The sequence below is a fragment of the Argiope bruennichi genome, chromosome 9 (genome assembly GCF_947563725.1).
Source record: "Argiope bruennichi chromosome 9, qqArgBrue1.1, whole genome shotgun sequence".
Lineage (NCBI taxonomy): Eukaryota > Metazoa > Arthropoda > Arachnida > Araneae > Araneidae > Argiope > Argiope bruennichi.
In genome coordinates this window covers 113807882-113825141 of record NC_079159.1, presented here as the reverse complement: position 1 = coordinate 113825141, position 17260 = coordinate 113807882, and positions in this window count along the sequence as shown.

Genomic DNA, 17260 nt, shown 5'->3' with positions numbered 1-17260 from the left:
TTAAATGATTTATTATTTTGTATGCAAGTCCTTGTTTTTTATTACCTTTTAAAGACGTTTAATCTTGGGTTACACTCATTTTTCACAAAAGTTAAATTTAATATTTTCTTATTCCTGCAACAATACCCTTTTAACTTCTTGTCGATAGGAAAATGGGGTGTTCCCGGACTTTTTTCTGAAGGTATTCCAATAAATTTTCGATGGAATTTATTTCAGGGCTTTGGGATGGAGTGCCCAGGAAGTGAATATATTTATATAGAAGCCAGGAACGCACTTCATAAGCTTCATGTGTCCGGTTCATTGTCTTGATAATATCGCCAATTGATGCCAAGAGGAAGTTTCAGGGCACATTATTTAAAATTTTTCTTTTAAATGTCGAGATATACATTCTGATCCATTCCCCCTTCAATTAAATGCAGGGTTCCTGGACTAGTAACTGAAAATTAGCCCCATACCACTACCGATCCACCACCATGCTTCACAATTGCTTTTTTTTCTTCTTTTTTTTAGATTCTTCATAAAATTAAATTTTGTTTTATTTTGACATCAATAATACTATTTTATTTTGTTTCGATCTATGAATATGCTTTAAAAACTATGAAATCTTCTGTGAAAAACTATGAAGTCTCCTGCGATCAAATCTGCCCGATTTATGAAGTTTGAATATGACAATTTTCAAACAATTAACATTTTCGTAATTTAAAGCCAATCATTCTAGAGAAACCATAGGCGCTAATTGGGGTATTTTCTTTGAGCCGGTCAATGAAGTGCTTTAAAATTGAATAGTAATATTCAGATTTTCATAAATCAGTCGGTTTTAATTATTTATTTAGTTAATTGGAATGCAATTATTTTTTAAAATATTAGCGTCTCAAGAATATTTTGCTAAATACGAGTCATAAACCATAGCATCTAGAAATTTTTTAAAACAAATTCTTAATTCTTCAGGACATTTATTGAATCTATTTACATAAAATATAATGATATAAATAAATATCATAAAAAAAAAATCGGAACTTTTTCTTGTATATTAGAAAATAAATTTAAAGATATTACTTTCATATTTTATATTTATTTTTTTCCATACAAATACGTGCTGAAAATTACTCTTAAATTTAATTTGCGGTTATAATTGACAAACTCAAATTAAAAATAAGTCGGTGTGATGGTAGCAAGTTGATGAAAGAAATTTTTCTATACACGCCTGATTTGCTTGTATACAGGTTAAATTTTATTTTTGGAAAAAAATTGTTGAAAAATATGGTTAAAATAGATCGATAAAATCCTGTAGCAATCGAAAGAGACATGTTTGAACTAGCACCAATTCGTTCAATAACTTATGATCCATACATACTATGCGATTACATATTTTGATGAACATATCACCCCGCTTGGTAAGAAAAGTCTTTGAATTTCTGTTGGTATTATTAGTTTTATCTTTGTTTCTACGGAATTTTTTTAATGTTTCGCAAATTTACTTTTAAACAACTACAGACTTTTAAATGACCACAGTGATAGGTATACAGATTTCATATATACCTACCGTTGTTATTTTAATATCTTTTAAACTGAATATAAAACTATAAAATACCTTCGTTTTTCCAAAAATCATTTCAAGTTTAAAATGCTGCAATATTATTGAAGAAAAAATGTTCATTAGAAGAATGCTTTGGCTTAAAATTGTAATATGGTCTCGAAAATTTGAAAAACTGAACCAAATTTACTATCGGATTTCAAATCGTTCAAGTCGAACGGTGAGCAGTTTTCTTAAAACTTAACGAACAGTTTTCGAACTTCTTGACATGACTTCATGTCGGTTTTGAATCTTCTAGAATTTTTTTATTCTAAATAGGTAACTTAAAGATGAATAATGATAACACACAACACTGAAAAATACTCATATGAATTCAACAATAAAAATTAACGTTAAATTTATAGAAATTTGTATAAGCAAAAAGACTTCCCCTTTTAATATCATAAACATGGAAACGACTTATTAACTACAATGTTTGAACTAATACTGTTTTCAAAACAGTATCTGCAACCTCTGGCAACTAAGACGTATATACCTCGATAATGATGTTTTGCCACTCCCTAAGTATCCAAAGTAGACAATAGAAATCTTATTGTTCCAAACAAAACAACACTTTCCGTTAACGAATATTTCATTTTGTGGCAAATGCTTACAAAACAAGAGATGATCAATATTGTTTAAGGTACATTTTTGGACATTTCAATATCTTATCCAGGAATTAAGCCTTCTTGTGGCATGGTAAAAATGGACCTGCTAGAGGTTTTTTTACATCTCTCGTTTATGATACGATGTTCTCAGCTACAGAGTTTCATTCTTCTTAAGTTTAAAAAAGCGCAACTGCATGGTTTAGGTCTGTAATCCTAATTCTTGGCAAATATACGCTGGATGTCCTCTTTGAGCATATATTGATTCGTTAACAAATAATGCAAATATTCGTTTGTGTATTGCGCTGGATGCCATCTTTTAAGAAGAGCTTTGCCAGTAATAAAAGACGATTATTAAACCTTCTTGAGGGCCCTCCATCTCCAAACAAAAATCATTCGACCCAGTTTCGTACAGTCAATCACTCATAACTTTACACAAGGGAAGAATCATTTTCGTGCAGCTGTCGAAATATGATGGCCTCATTTTCAAACTCGTAATGAAAATTCAACGTTAAAACATCCATTGATACTGAAATGTTCAATTCACGATTGTATATTTCACAGAAAATATATTTGACACATCTCGCAATATTGCACTGACAGGAGGCTGACGGGAAGGTCAAGTTCGGACGTCATCTCAAAGGGATGTACCTACACCTGCTGCTTGAATTTCTCTTCCTCCCTAGCGGCACAAACTATTTTTATGAATGCTTAGAAATTACCTTCATAAAATAGCAAGTATCCCAGATAAAAGAAATGAATAGGACTAAACATAAATAGTTTTATAAATAATATTAACATTTGTAATAAATTTTAAAAAAATGTCTTCCTTATATGAGTAAAATGTTGGCAAATGAGTAGTCTAGAATTAAATAACATGACATTTAAATATAGATGAATCCTGAAACATAAGATTAATCATCAGACATTCTCATGACATTTTATGAATCATGAGACATAATTAACAAAAAAACTATGTATATTTTCATAGTTTAATTTTAGATCATATTTATTAAAGTAAGAAATGAATCATTAATATCTTAAATTAAAATAGTTATTCTGAATAGACCAGTTTATTTAGAAAGGAATGTCATAGTGTACATTGCTTATGGTCCTCAAAATATTTAAATCCACCACTGAACAGGATAATAATTTGGAATCCCAACATTGGCTCATCTCATCTGAGCAACTGATAAATGTATGGCTCTTATTGTAATAAAATAATATTCAAAGGAATAGCGATTGAAAACTGCAGTTTTTAAAAAAAAATAAAGGTAACGATTACTCTATGCTTATTAAATAATAATAAAAAAAAAACTTCTTCAAAATGCAAGTTTTTAGTAATTAATTTAAAAATTTTTTTTTTTGGAAATGTGAGATTTTTTTCATATTAATATAAAATCAAAACTAATTCTGGATGTCATTCTGTTCTGTATTCTATTTAAAACAAATTCTGGATTTTCAATCTGACACGAACGTATTCTGAAGACATTTTAAGACTAAATTTTAAAAAAATTTCCAGCTGTCGACAATTATCCGCACACGCAGAACAAAAGATTACTTCAAATTTAAGTTATATTGTGTTTATATAGATGTTATCCTGTATAACCTAAGATTAAAACAGAAATATTTCTGAAAACTTCTTTCATTCCAAAATAAATATTCCATCGAATTATCTTTTAACAGAAAAACATTAAAAATCGGAGTTTTCATTGTTTTCAGATTCATTTATGAATAATAACTTCCGGAATTAAAAAAAATAACAAGAGAGGAAGGGGAGAGCAAATCTGATTTGAGAATCGCTTTGTTTGCATTTTTTAATCCGCTTGCATGTGTTTACTCCTTCGCTGTGCTTTCAGTGTCCCAGAATCGGCGTCATAAATTATCATAATTCATATGCGCACGCATTCACACGTGCGGTTGAATCTTGAAACTTTTTTTTCAGTTCGGCGTTGATGGGAAAGCAATGAGTAGGTGGTTTCTGTAAAAGAGACTCTATTTCATTTTAATATTGTGCTCATTTCTTACAAAGGCTAATTTTTTTCTTATTTTTAACAAGAGATATGTGGTAAGTTTATTTGCTTTTTTTTATTCGTTTTGTCTTATTTTTATTATTGTTGAATACTTTTATTAACGAGAGCGGTGTATTATTTTCTATTTCAGTTTGTGGCATGTTAAAAGTTGAGTTGCTTGTAGTTTTTAGATAAGTTTGACATGTTAATAGATGTCTGCAGAATGTTTCTTTCTTTTCTGGCATAAATTGTCTAGAGTCATTTCGATGATTTGCTTTCCCTGGGCGCGTGCATACAATTTGAGCTTAGAATGTGTTAGTAGTTGCAAATAGTTTGGATTTTTAACGGTGTTCTGAGGAAAAGGATTCATTTTTATCAGAGAATTGGTTGAAAATGTGAGTTGAAATAAAATGCATAAACGTGTTCTTTAAAATTTTAAAGTGCAAAATGATATATTTTTATATTTTGAAAATGTTAAACGATCCAAATTCGGATTTTGATGTATCTGAAGCTTGCATATCGGATTTACTTATTTCATGTTATTTACTTATTACTACTTATTATTTACAGATTACTTATTACTACTTATTATTTACAGATTACTTATTACTACAGATTTACTTATTACTACTTATTTATTTCATGTTCCTAAAAATGAAATTTTTATAAGAAATCCTGACTTTAACCTTCCAGGTCAGAAATTTCGAACACATATTTCTATCGATGAATTCCACTACTTCAGATTAATAACGGCTAAAACACTGATGCAAATTAATTTCTGTTATAAATTGGTTTTAAAACTCATAGGATTATTCTATTTTATTTTTCTCGAGCGTAGGTGTCGATAATTTATAGCTTCAGTGTGGCATAGTACTCTTTTAACGCATTATCGTGGCTACTTTTGTTTCTATTTACAATAATATACGATTAACAAAACTTTTTGGACTTTAAAATCCCTCAATTAGAAAAAGGGAGAGCACTCTGTATATGTCCTGGACACCATTTTATGTAGGTATGCCTCTGAGGCTTAATTGGAACTACTATGAATTTTGTGTATTAATACATTTATTATTGATGGCCCTGAAGTTGAATATTTACGCCACCCATCTATTTATTTTACCATTTGTTATTTCCAAGTGAAGAGAACTTTACGAACCACTCAGTTAACAAATTTGAAAGCCAAAATTATCAGATTCATTTTCAGATGCCACACTTATATTACTTTTGCTTCAAACATCACTGCTACATCTCCCAAAAAATTATTTAATGATGGCTCGTTTTTTGTGTAGATAAAACATTTAAAAAATTGCAGCTGCGAATGGTTTTTGAATAGGGAAGATTAATGAAATAATGATTCAGCTCTAATATACGTTTCAGATGCTCTTTATCTTCATTCAGCTGTACATATTTATTTACAAAATATATATTCTCCCTCTCCCCTACCCTCCTTCCCGAAACGGAACTTTATGCAAAGTTATTTTGTAATATAACAGTAACGACTTAGCTTAGCTTATGAATCAACTGACTCAATTTAATTCAGAATATGTAGGGTTTATTTCATTCCTTTTTAATTTCTCGTACACGAGGTATGGAAAGAATATTATTAATCAAGAAATCATTCGAGATTAAAGAATTTGCACGTCTTAGACCCCCTTATGTTCGAAAAATGCATTTTTGGCATTATGCCTGTTTGTGAACACGATAAATCAAAAAAGCTTTGTGCTAGACGAATGAAATTTGGTGTATGGTCTTTATACAAAATCTCTAGATTTCTATCGAATACTAAGCAAAATCTATTCAAAGAAAATCCATCTCTGGCTATTCGAATATAATTTAACACAATAACTACAAAATGGAAAGCAAGATGGATAAAAGTTGATACACAATTTTACATCTGTATAGCAGAGCTTGTCAAATTTTGAGCCATATCCAACAAAGGTTGACCATCTTTCGGTCTTATACCTTTAGAAACATGTAAACGCAATTAAAGAAGAAATGACTTAAATTTATCAAGTTTGATATGGGATTTAGTGACTACAATTGCACTTTTGTGTGAATTTTTTTCAATATTTCAATCGGTTGTTGGGAAAAACGCGTCTAAAACAAATTCGATTTTGGGGTACTGTTAAGAGCATGCCAGAGATGAATCGCCAAATAACTCTCCAAGGTTAGCACGATAGATTCAGTAAAAATGCTACATTCGAACCAAAGGTTCATATTTCGTACTTATTGTACGTCAATTCAACGTTAGGCATTCTCTGTAATATCTTTATTAGAGTATGTGATAAAACTTTGGGGAGACCCCCCCCCCGTTGGCTTTCCTTTCATTTTCATTCAAATTATTTTACTTTTTAAAAAAATGTATGCATAATATTAAAGTGCATAATGCTTTCTCTTAATCAGGATAAAAGTTAGGACGGAAATTCTTTTTCTCTTGAAAGACGCCGCGTATATCAACGAGTAAATAATTATTGGCGGATTAAAATAACGAACGAGTTGTGTGGGGAGCATCTGCTCTGACCTCAGAATAATGTTTAGAAAAGTTAGATCTCTGTAATTTAGATAAAAGCAGCTACTACTTGCTTCGATTTTATGTCCCAAGGTCTCTAGTTTCGCTTTGAAATAATCATTAGTATGCCCGCCGTAACAAATCTTGCTGACTCGAATACTTTTCTAGTTTCCTGCAAATTGAACTTTGTACTTAATGCATAAAATGATGTAATCTTTCTCACCGTATTATTTCGTATTGACCGTCAACAAGAATATCCATAATTATCGACTAAACGAAAGTTCTTATAACATAACTTTTTTTGCATTAAAATGTGTAACTGAATTTTCACTTCGGTATTGATGTGTTAAAATTTCTGGAACTTTCTTTCAGAAAATATACCATTTTAACATTTTTTAATTGGATTATCGGTTAATCAATTAGGTTGAATTGAATTTTGGATAAATGGCTTGCATTTCATAATTTTATTAATAATGAAAGATAAAAAACATTACTGAAAAAAGGATTTTTTTAATCTAAATTTTTCTGGAAACACGCTATTATGAGTGTATTCAAAAAAATATGGAATATTTCTACCAAAATCCTGGATGTCCAAACAAAATTAGCAAAAGTGGTTGACCCGTTAGAAATGCTACAAGGCAATCAAAATTTTAATGATATAATATATATTTTGGAATTAGAATATTCATTGTAATTTCTTTATAGTATTTTAGTTTCAAGCATTTGTGATTTCATTTTGATGTCCATATATTTCATTAACAATATTTTTAGTTCACAAATAAAAGCTCGCGCTAATGTGTATGTGTGTTTTATTAAAAACTATTCAGTAGGATTTCACTCTACTGTAGTTGCATTTAATTAAAGCTACATTGTAATTAATTTTTCAGATCGTATTAACACAAAATTCTAAACAACATTGTTTGCAATATCTTTTCGACATTGGCCGGCATTCAAAACATCGAACATCGTGGGAATATCGTACAATATCTTGTGCTAAAGGGATTGGAAGAAGGAATAAAAGAGGAATTTCTTCGATTCTACGTTTGCATCTAGCGGACCACATGTGAGCATTATTTTGGTTTTTCTTATTTAAAAGACTTTATTGGCGATTTTATGCATTTGTTAGATTTATTTAGTTATTATTTGCGAATTAGGTAGTGAAATGCAATGATTAGTATCTTTTCCCTAAAATCAGTCAAATACTATTTGTTTCCTGTCAATGAGTCTAATGTTTCGATTTCTGAGAATATTCATCATTGTGCCTTCTCGACCAGGTTTGAAATGCCATGCCACTGAAGAATTGTGTAAACAAGTCTGGTCTATATTGGGATAATCGGAATCAAATGCCATATCTCTAAAGTGGCACAGAATTTTGGAGGGGGAGTGCAGGCTCAGCAGACATTCTAGACATTCGACCATAGTTCCGTTTCAAAATATTTATCTATTTACTTTAAAAGATATCAATAAATTCATACTATGTAGATATCAATAAACCTTTATAGATTTTGATGTAGATATCTGTAAAACCATTCTAAATCTGATTATTCACTATTAAATATGGAAATAATGGTCATAGACTCAATGTACTGCCTGCCTATGATAACATGTAGAATGTGGTGATATAGGATCATTTGACTGCAGTTCAGATTAAATATTTAATAATTATAATGGGCTAAACGAACACTTAAAATTTATGAATGTACCAACACAAGATTCATGAATGTATCTGGTGTGTAATTTTCTACCTTTAAAATAATAAATCAATTTTGTACCTAATAAATTGAAATTACTTTATAATTTTTTAATGCTTCTGTCATATTTCTTTGAAGTAAATTGTCGTTAAAATTCAATTTAGGAAAAATAAAAAACAGAATACGATGCATTATCCTTTAGAATTTTTTTTCTTTCCTATAAATTGTTCAAATTGCTATTTTAGTAGTTTATGTCCAATTTTGAAAATTGAGCAGCAGTGCGTAACTGCTTACAATAAATAATTGGTTTTTAAAAGCATTATTGAATATTAACGCCAAAGTTTTTATTTAAATAATTAAAGCAAATGCATTTTAAGCACTTTATTTTTGTTTTTGCAACTGATTCTTAATAATAGCGATCACTGATTCTTAATAATCAGTAATATTTATCATAAATGTGTGAAGCATATTAGATGAATTTTCAATTTTAATAATCGTTCGGAGAACTCCAAATATTAAATACATCGAATAACTAAATCTTTTCATTTTATTTTCTTGATTTCAGACTTCATTGTAACTTAAAAAGAAATATTTGTTCGTTTCGTATAAATTTGCTTAGTATGAATGAATTTTCCAAGTTAATTATGACAGAAGATTGGAACCTATTCTAAGTAACATTTGTAAAGTTATTGACAAAAGTGACATAAAGGTGATTGGAAAAACAGTCTCCTTTATGGTAAATGTGTTTTTTTATAAGTTTCTAGTTTCATAAACTTCCTTGGGAGATTTGCATTTGCAATTTTTTTTTTCTTATCTGTGGAGTTTTTTTCTTAGTATGTAATTGAATAATAGCACATATCAAAAGCCATGTTTCCTAATTATTGTAAAGAGCTTTTAAGTTTTAAGAATAAGTGTAAATTTGCTCTCCTCCTCTCAATTGTGCTCGTATATGCTTTAATAATGAAGAAAATTTTGGGGAGTGAATGAACATTTTTAGCATTTTAAGGAATTTTTTTCTAGCTTTCTTTATTCAGGAACTGTGATTTTTAAAATAACAAATTAATAATCAAGTTGAATTTATTATACACCATAATTATTAAAGATTAATTGTATGAAAGGTAAGTAACCTTTTATGATTAATATTTTTTCTGATCTTTAGGTAAATATCCTAGTTTTTGCAAACTTTATAATGTACTTTTAAACACTCTTGCATTTTGAAGGCGCAATGCGCGATGACTCGTTATAAAATATTTAGCAAAGCCCGTTCATTTTCGAAGAATAATTTTAGCTCCGTTTTTAACAGGTAGTATATCTTGACTGTTGTATTAGAGTAACAATTTTTAGCATTAAAAATTGCAAAGCGTAAGCGACAGAATTTACGTCAGTTCTCTTAAAAATTTAAAAAAAAATTAATTTCTGCATGGAAAATTATTTAAAGCATTTAAAAATATTAGTTTTTATCAGTTTTGAAATCTTGAATTTTTTTAAAATAGATAAAAGAAATCCTCTTTTAACATACGAAATGAAAAAATATCAAATTTTCAACTCTTCTTAGAACAGCATTTACATATTTTTTACTTCTTCCTATATGTAGTATAGCGAAAGTATAGTAATTTTCAAAAAATTCGAATTCCATATTTTGACGAATCCCCGCTATTTAGACCTCCCCGAATTCGAAAAACGCATTTTTGGAAAATCCGTCTGTCTGTGATAAAGAAATCGAAAATGGTTTGAACTAGGCTGTTGAAATTGGATGTACGGTCTTTATACTAAATTTGCGGATTTCTTTCAAATTTGTGTAAAATCTGTTTAGATGAAATCCGTCTCTCTGACTGTTCTAATATAAACTAACACGATAAATGTTTTGCATTACAGAAAACATAATGAAAAATGTTGAATTTCTCTTGTATAGGATTAAATAGAAAAAAAAATCAAAAGATTTTAATGCTTATTTTACGCATAATGCGTTTATCGTGTTATAGTGGCGTTGGTGGCTCAAAAATGTATTGAATGAATGGAACTATCAGGATAACCAGAAAGTAGAAAATTACAATTTAAAAAATATTTTAATTCGCTACTTTCCATGAATTATTAGTATTTTTTTAGAAACTTAAAAATATCTCCTGAACACTCTATTTTAACATTTTTTTTAATGTATGTATGTATATATAATATTTGGAAGTTGCTTGTAAGTTATGTTTTAGATTTCTAGTGTGAGAAGTTTGCAAATTCGTGCTATCGATGCATTCCAAAATGCTATACAATATTTTAATCCATTCTGAATGAACGCATGATAATCTTGAATCTACAGATTTCTTGATCTATTAATACGATTGTTTCGGAAGTTTTAAAATATTCAATGCTTTTTATAGGTACAATATATAGGTGTGGGATTTATATTTCTATTTCATTTTAGCACTGTCATAAAATTAGTTTCTGATTTGTTAAATTCAAATTTAAAAATATTTAATTTTCGAGTTGCGCTGGTTACCCCCACGAAAGTCCGGATGTAGTAAAGGTAACTATTAAAACATCATGAAACTTGATTTTCGTCCTTTTTGTTTCATATTCATAGAAGTGAAGATGTGCTGCATATTTCCCCAATGGTCATGGCTCAGACTCGCTGACAATTTCGAAAAACAAACTTAAGGTTCGTGTTTAAACGCTCAAAATAATCAAAGAAACTATGGTTTGGAATCTACTGCGCAATATCTATATCATAACATTATTTATATCTACTAGAATATCGACCCTATTTTCTAAATTAAAATAGAATGAATAGTTGCGATTAAATTCGGAAACCTGTTTTTAGATTGTAATTTTTAAAAATTCCCAATTTTTGGAAAATTTTATTTTTATTTTTATTGATTTTTTTTAAAAAAACTTGTTTAAATTCTACTATTTTTTAACTAAGATGTATTTTGTTCATCTTAACGATTTAAAAGAAAATGAACGAACAATCACTATAGTTATTGACTATGAATCTGTATTTAATAAGGAATGCATTTGGGAAAAACAATCGATTTAAAATTAATGTTAAATGTGACGTTAACTGCGACATTTGTAAGATATTAGACTAAACAAAATTGCCTTCAAAATGCAAAGGTTTTGAATTTTGTAATTCTGAATTTGTATGTTTTTATAATGAAATCGTATTTATAAATATACATTTATGCACTCGTGAATGTTTTAATGCAATTACTTAATTGTGCATGTTCAATGCTGAGGGAGTTCCACCCCTCTGATCAGAGTCTCGATTCGACTTCTGGCTTCGCCCCATCATTATCGTTCTTCGAGCGTTTCGGGGGATTCACCCACCACGATATTCCTTGTGACTGGGAACGGGTCCCACAATGTTCGGCAGACCACAGATTCTGTTCTTACATTTCTGTTTATCAAATGGAATGTGAATATTCATTGCATACATTTGCAGGGAATTGAACGATTTAAATTTTCCCTCATACAGTCTTGGCCAAGAATGGTGAAACATACAAGCTGTGGGGGGAGGAGGGTTAACTCAGAGACAGCGGCAGAAGTTTGTCGACGGGCAGAAGGCAAGAAAAATGTGAAAAGTGGGCGAGCACAATTTCTCGTATTTGTCCTCCAAATAAATCGTAATGGTTCACTTTAATTAAAGAAAATTAAATATTATTTCGCTTTTTTTAAAATTCGGATGCTGATCTTTCCTGTGGAAAATCTGCAGGCTCGACGTCTTCATCCAAAAAACACCAAACAAAAATGATCGGTAATATCAAACGTCCAACCAAAAAAATGATCGGTAATATCTAACGTCCAACCAAAAAATGATCGATAAAATGAGACGTTTCATTTATTTGTCACCTTATCAATTTGCCAAATGTAGTCTAATCTCCTAAACCATATTTGGATTGTATACAGTATATTAAATTTAAAATGGTTTCTAAATTGTCATAATCGCTAATACTCAGCTCACCGGTGTCTTGACCCTAGGGGTAGCTCGTCTTCCCCGTGATCTGGGTTTCCCGTGTTCGAGTCCTGGTTCGGGCAGGGTTATTCTTTACCCTGTGTTCTATCTGTGAGGTGTGTGAAAGAGCCCTCCCCCCCCCTCTGTAAAAAGAAGTTGTGCAAGCGAGTGTGTGAGCGTCATTTTCGTATGAAATAAAGTCAGACTTCTGCCCTCGGGTGCTCAGAGGTCTTGACCCTCACAAGTTACTGCATCCCACTTTCCCCGATTTCTCGGACTTGATTTGAATTGGTGTTCAATCCGAGGAGGATAAGCAGCAACAACAACAATACTCAGCTCACCGTAACCGTTCTGAAATGAAAATTCTGCAGAAGGAACTCTCGCTTTTTTTTTTCACCAACGGGAGGGGAGGGGGGGGGAAGTGGTTGCCAAAAGGGAGTAAATGTCCCCTTGCTGACACCGTCTCTGGGTTAACTTAAGCCGAATTTAGTTTAATAATAATGAGTGGGTTTTACTGCCGATTAACATGTGGAATGTGTTTCGTAGCCGATAAATATCTAATCGCCCCAATTATTCAAAATGGCGATCGTGGGCGAATGCAGGCATTTTGTCGTTTGAAATAATTTTAACCCCCTCATTAAAAACTATCCAATTTAGTTACGCATTTTGCAGAATAGCAGCTCGGCTTTCTTTATTTCTCGTGTTCAGTTCAAAAACAGATAGTTCATTTGCATATACACAGTTTCTTAAAATTTCAGAACTGAATTATTCTGAAGATAGCTATTTTGTTGAATCAGAAAGTAGTCCGCGTTATTTTCCTTCAAAGCTTATAATTCAGATGTTAATCCTCGAAATTCAGATGCTTATCCTTGATTTTCGGATGTTGTAATTCGGTCTGTATTCTATTGCATTCAGCGAGTTTCTTGACTTTATGTGCTTATCTTTTTCACTTTTACATATTTAAATTGTATCGGGTAGCATATAAAAACAGTTCACTTCTTTAAAGAAATTGAATTTGTTAGCAAACACAGCATTTAAATAGTGACTTTTAAAAATCGCCAGCAAGAGGGTTAAGTTATCAGATCAAAAGAATAAAACTATATTATGAGGAAATAATAAACTTGAAACAAATATAATTTTAAAAAATATTTTCCAAGACCTGTAAAATTGGATATGCCATAATAAATTAATAATTAATATTCCATTTGTTACATATAATTATCCTCAACTATATTTTGTGATTTTAGTAATTCAGCGTCAACAAACATTATAACCCTAGTATTTTATAGTTCATAAAATTTGTACTTTTTACAAATTTATTTGCAATTAGGGCAATAATATTTATCTATCTGCCTGCATTCTGCTCCCCACCTGAAGCCGAGCAGCTGTAATCAATAGCCTGGTTGAAAATCCACCCCTAACTCGAAACTAGTACAAAAATGCCAGTGCTTTGTAAAATGTACATGATTTATTGCAGGAAGCTCTACTTCATATATTCCTTATAAATTTTAAATAATAAATTGTACCATGTTAAAATAGTGTACAAAATACAGGATAATTATGAAGATAATTAGTCATGAAATAATTCAACTTCAAAATTCATATTATGAAAGAATGAATTTTTGAATTTTAAAATGACAATTAGTAATATTATTGATGCAAGTATATCTTTCCTCTTTAAGTATTTGAATCTTATTTTTGTACCAATTTAAAGCATTTGAGCTTTTGTGTAGTTAAAACACAATGTCCCAGAAGAGGTCTGTAAGCATTAACCAAATCAAACCGCATCACGCTTGCGTAAGAATGATATGCTCACTAAAGCTTCTGGATCTGGATTAAACGCTTGATCATGAAAATTTATAAATTTCGGACATGGTTACAGAGTGTGACAGTGTTAAAATTCACCATCTGCCAAGACTGTATGTACTTTTAGTGCTTGAATACTATTTTTAAATTTTCAACTTTATCGGATATAATCGTCAACGAAAGTTACGAAGTCTAGTGGAACTAAGAAAAGGGCTTGAAAATTCACATCTCATTTACATCAAGTTTCAAAAAATAGTTTATAATTAAGGACAAATAAGAATTTATTGTGATTCTTAATTTGTACGAGGCCGTGCGCGAAAAAGACAAGAGCGCTACCTAGAGGAGGCCATTAACATGAGAAATTTAGCTGCTGTGACGTCACAGCGTAAAGCCTTCGTTTGAGTGCTTGCGATTGGAATGCGCGCGTGATTTAAAGAAATACATATCGAAATTCCGGCGTATTCTTGGATTAACTCATTCTAAAGTAAGTTTTTTAAATTTATGTTAGTTCCATACAAAAATATAATCTAGTTATATTTTAGAGTTAACTTTGATTGCAATATTTTTAGATATAAAGTTCTAGTATTTACTCACGTGGTGACAAGTCTAATTTGATGCTTTAATTGTTGATTATATTACCTCTACATTATCGTTTATTTAATTATGTAATTTAAGCATTTCTTAGGTTTTTCTAAAGCTTAGAAATTTCAATAGCTTCTTTTAAATGTAAGCATTTCATAATGGTTAGAAATTAATGTTACTCTCCGAGATCGGTTAAGCCTAAAGTACGGAAAAAATCAACTCGCTTGTGTAGGCCGAGCAAAACGAAATTGTTCGGCTGAAAATTAACGGACTTTTTCTCTTTATGTAAAGTATACATAATTTTTTAAATTCAATTGTGGACAAAAGAAAATAATAGGTTTTTGGAGGAAATCGCTAGAAAATTATTCAGAAACGCAGTTATTTTTTAAACATACAGAATGACGAATTTTAATTTGAAATAGTTTAATGAAATATTTCCTATATTATTTTTATTACAGGTAATAATTTAAATTTGTCGAGATCCTTGAACTTAATGCTAATTTAGCTTTTTTAATTTTAGTTAGCTTTAATCTTACATTTTTTGTAGAACCTGCGCCCCATTATTAAGAATGACCAGCTTAGAGCTAAAAATTTGAAAAGAAAACTGTCAACTTTTTCTTAGTAGGATAAACTTTAGGATATTAATCTTCTAGCAAACGAAGGAAATAGACCTACTGGGGAACCCACCTTCGCTTAATATTTCTGAAAAGGGGCAGTGCATCTAGAAACAGTACCCCCAGGGTGATGTGGAAAGCTGTTTCTAACAATTTAATTAGAAATTTATGTAAATAAAATTAAATAATTTATCGTTTTTGTATATTTTTTCTCAAAACACTGGATTATCCAACATCAGAATTTCCTGCTTTGAATTAATCTTTTTAAAATTGATTTTTTAATGAAATATCAGTTTTTTGCATATGCTATTTTATGAATATGAAAAAAAATGCTTTTTGGTTTCTGGTACTTTTTCTCTAAACAATGGGTGATCCTCTATCAAAATTCATTTCTTGCAATTGAAATTTGTGTCAAAGCCTCTTTAAAAGTTTTTTATTTTACTTGTACTATTTTTTTTCAAATATTTATTTTAATTAATCATCGATGTTAAAAATTCATTCAGTAATAAGTAAATGCCAAAAACTTTGTACTTCTGTTGTGTTTCTGTAAATGCGATTTTATTTGAAAGGAAACTTATGGATTTAAAGATACAAATCCCCTATTCATTTCAAAGGTCTTAATCCGCAAGAAAATAAATGTTTAATTAAAGAGGTTTTATGAATTCTTAGTTTGTATTTGCTATTCATTCCGAGGTTAGTTTGAATCCGTAAAAAAAGATAGAAAAATTACTATCGAAAGACGAAATAGTTAGTTTCTGCATAGGAATAGCGTTTCCTACATCACCAACAGAGCTAAGCAGAGGCTTTCGACTGTGACGTCACGAATTCAACCTTTCGGCCTCCTGCATAGCTACTTCTGTTTATCTTTTTCGCGCACGGCCTCGGTTTGTATCAGAACTTGCATTAGTTTAGCATTTTGTAACATTTGGAATAATTGAATTTAAATATTTTCGGCTTCATCGACACAATGCTTGGATAACGATAACGACGATTAGTTATACGACAATGGTCGTTAAAAGAAATTGATCTTAGCGTTTGGGCTTGATGACACTATCGTAATTTCAATAATAGAAATTTGTTGTAATGTGTATCGACAACAAATTATAGCACTCAACAGCCCAGAGAGGTTGAAATAATTTATAATAAATCGTATAAGCATTTATTTGGATTGATAATAGTATGGATATAGCATTTGTTTTTATTGGGAAGTCTGAATAGAAGTCCAATTATTCGATTTGAAATAAATCATTGACATTTTTCGGAGATTCATTTCATTCAAGTATCTGCGCTTGATATAATATGTACACACAGTTATTTCGTGGGAACTTAATACTTGAATGATGTTTTTCTTGTTATCTAAAATACCATAACTGAGCCACATCGTGCCATTTGAAAGTAATTAATAGTATACAAAAAATGGATGCCAACTATTTTATAAGCTTTTTAAGTATTCACTTTAAATCAGTTTTGAATAAAGACTTAATATCTTCAAGTTCGAAGACAAAAATATTGGATAATATAAATTTCCTTTTCTTTTTCCTTAGCCATTTATAAGTCGTTTCATAACAATTCCGATTTATTTGTTGCCATTGTAATAATGTCTGTCGTATTTACAATGCATATCTTCATTGATACGTTTTAAGTTTTATAAATTTTCTGCCTTCATCTTTCCTCTCCTCGTCTATTAAAGGAGAAATCTTTAATGAAGGAACTGTAGGTCAAATTGTCTAGTGCTGATAAGATATTAGTAACGATAACAAAGAATGAGAAATTATACCACTTTTCTTCTAAAGATACTGAAGAATCCACTGGAAAACTTGGAACTTATTTTGTTTAGCAGAACACTAGTAAAAAAAATTTGTCTATTCGATTTGTAATGCTATTCAGTTTTACTTCTAAATAAGACATTAATGAAACTAAACATG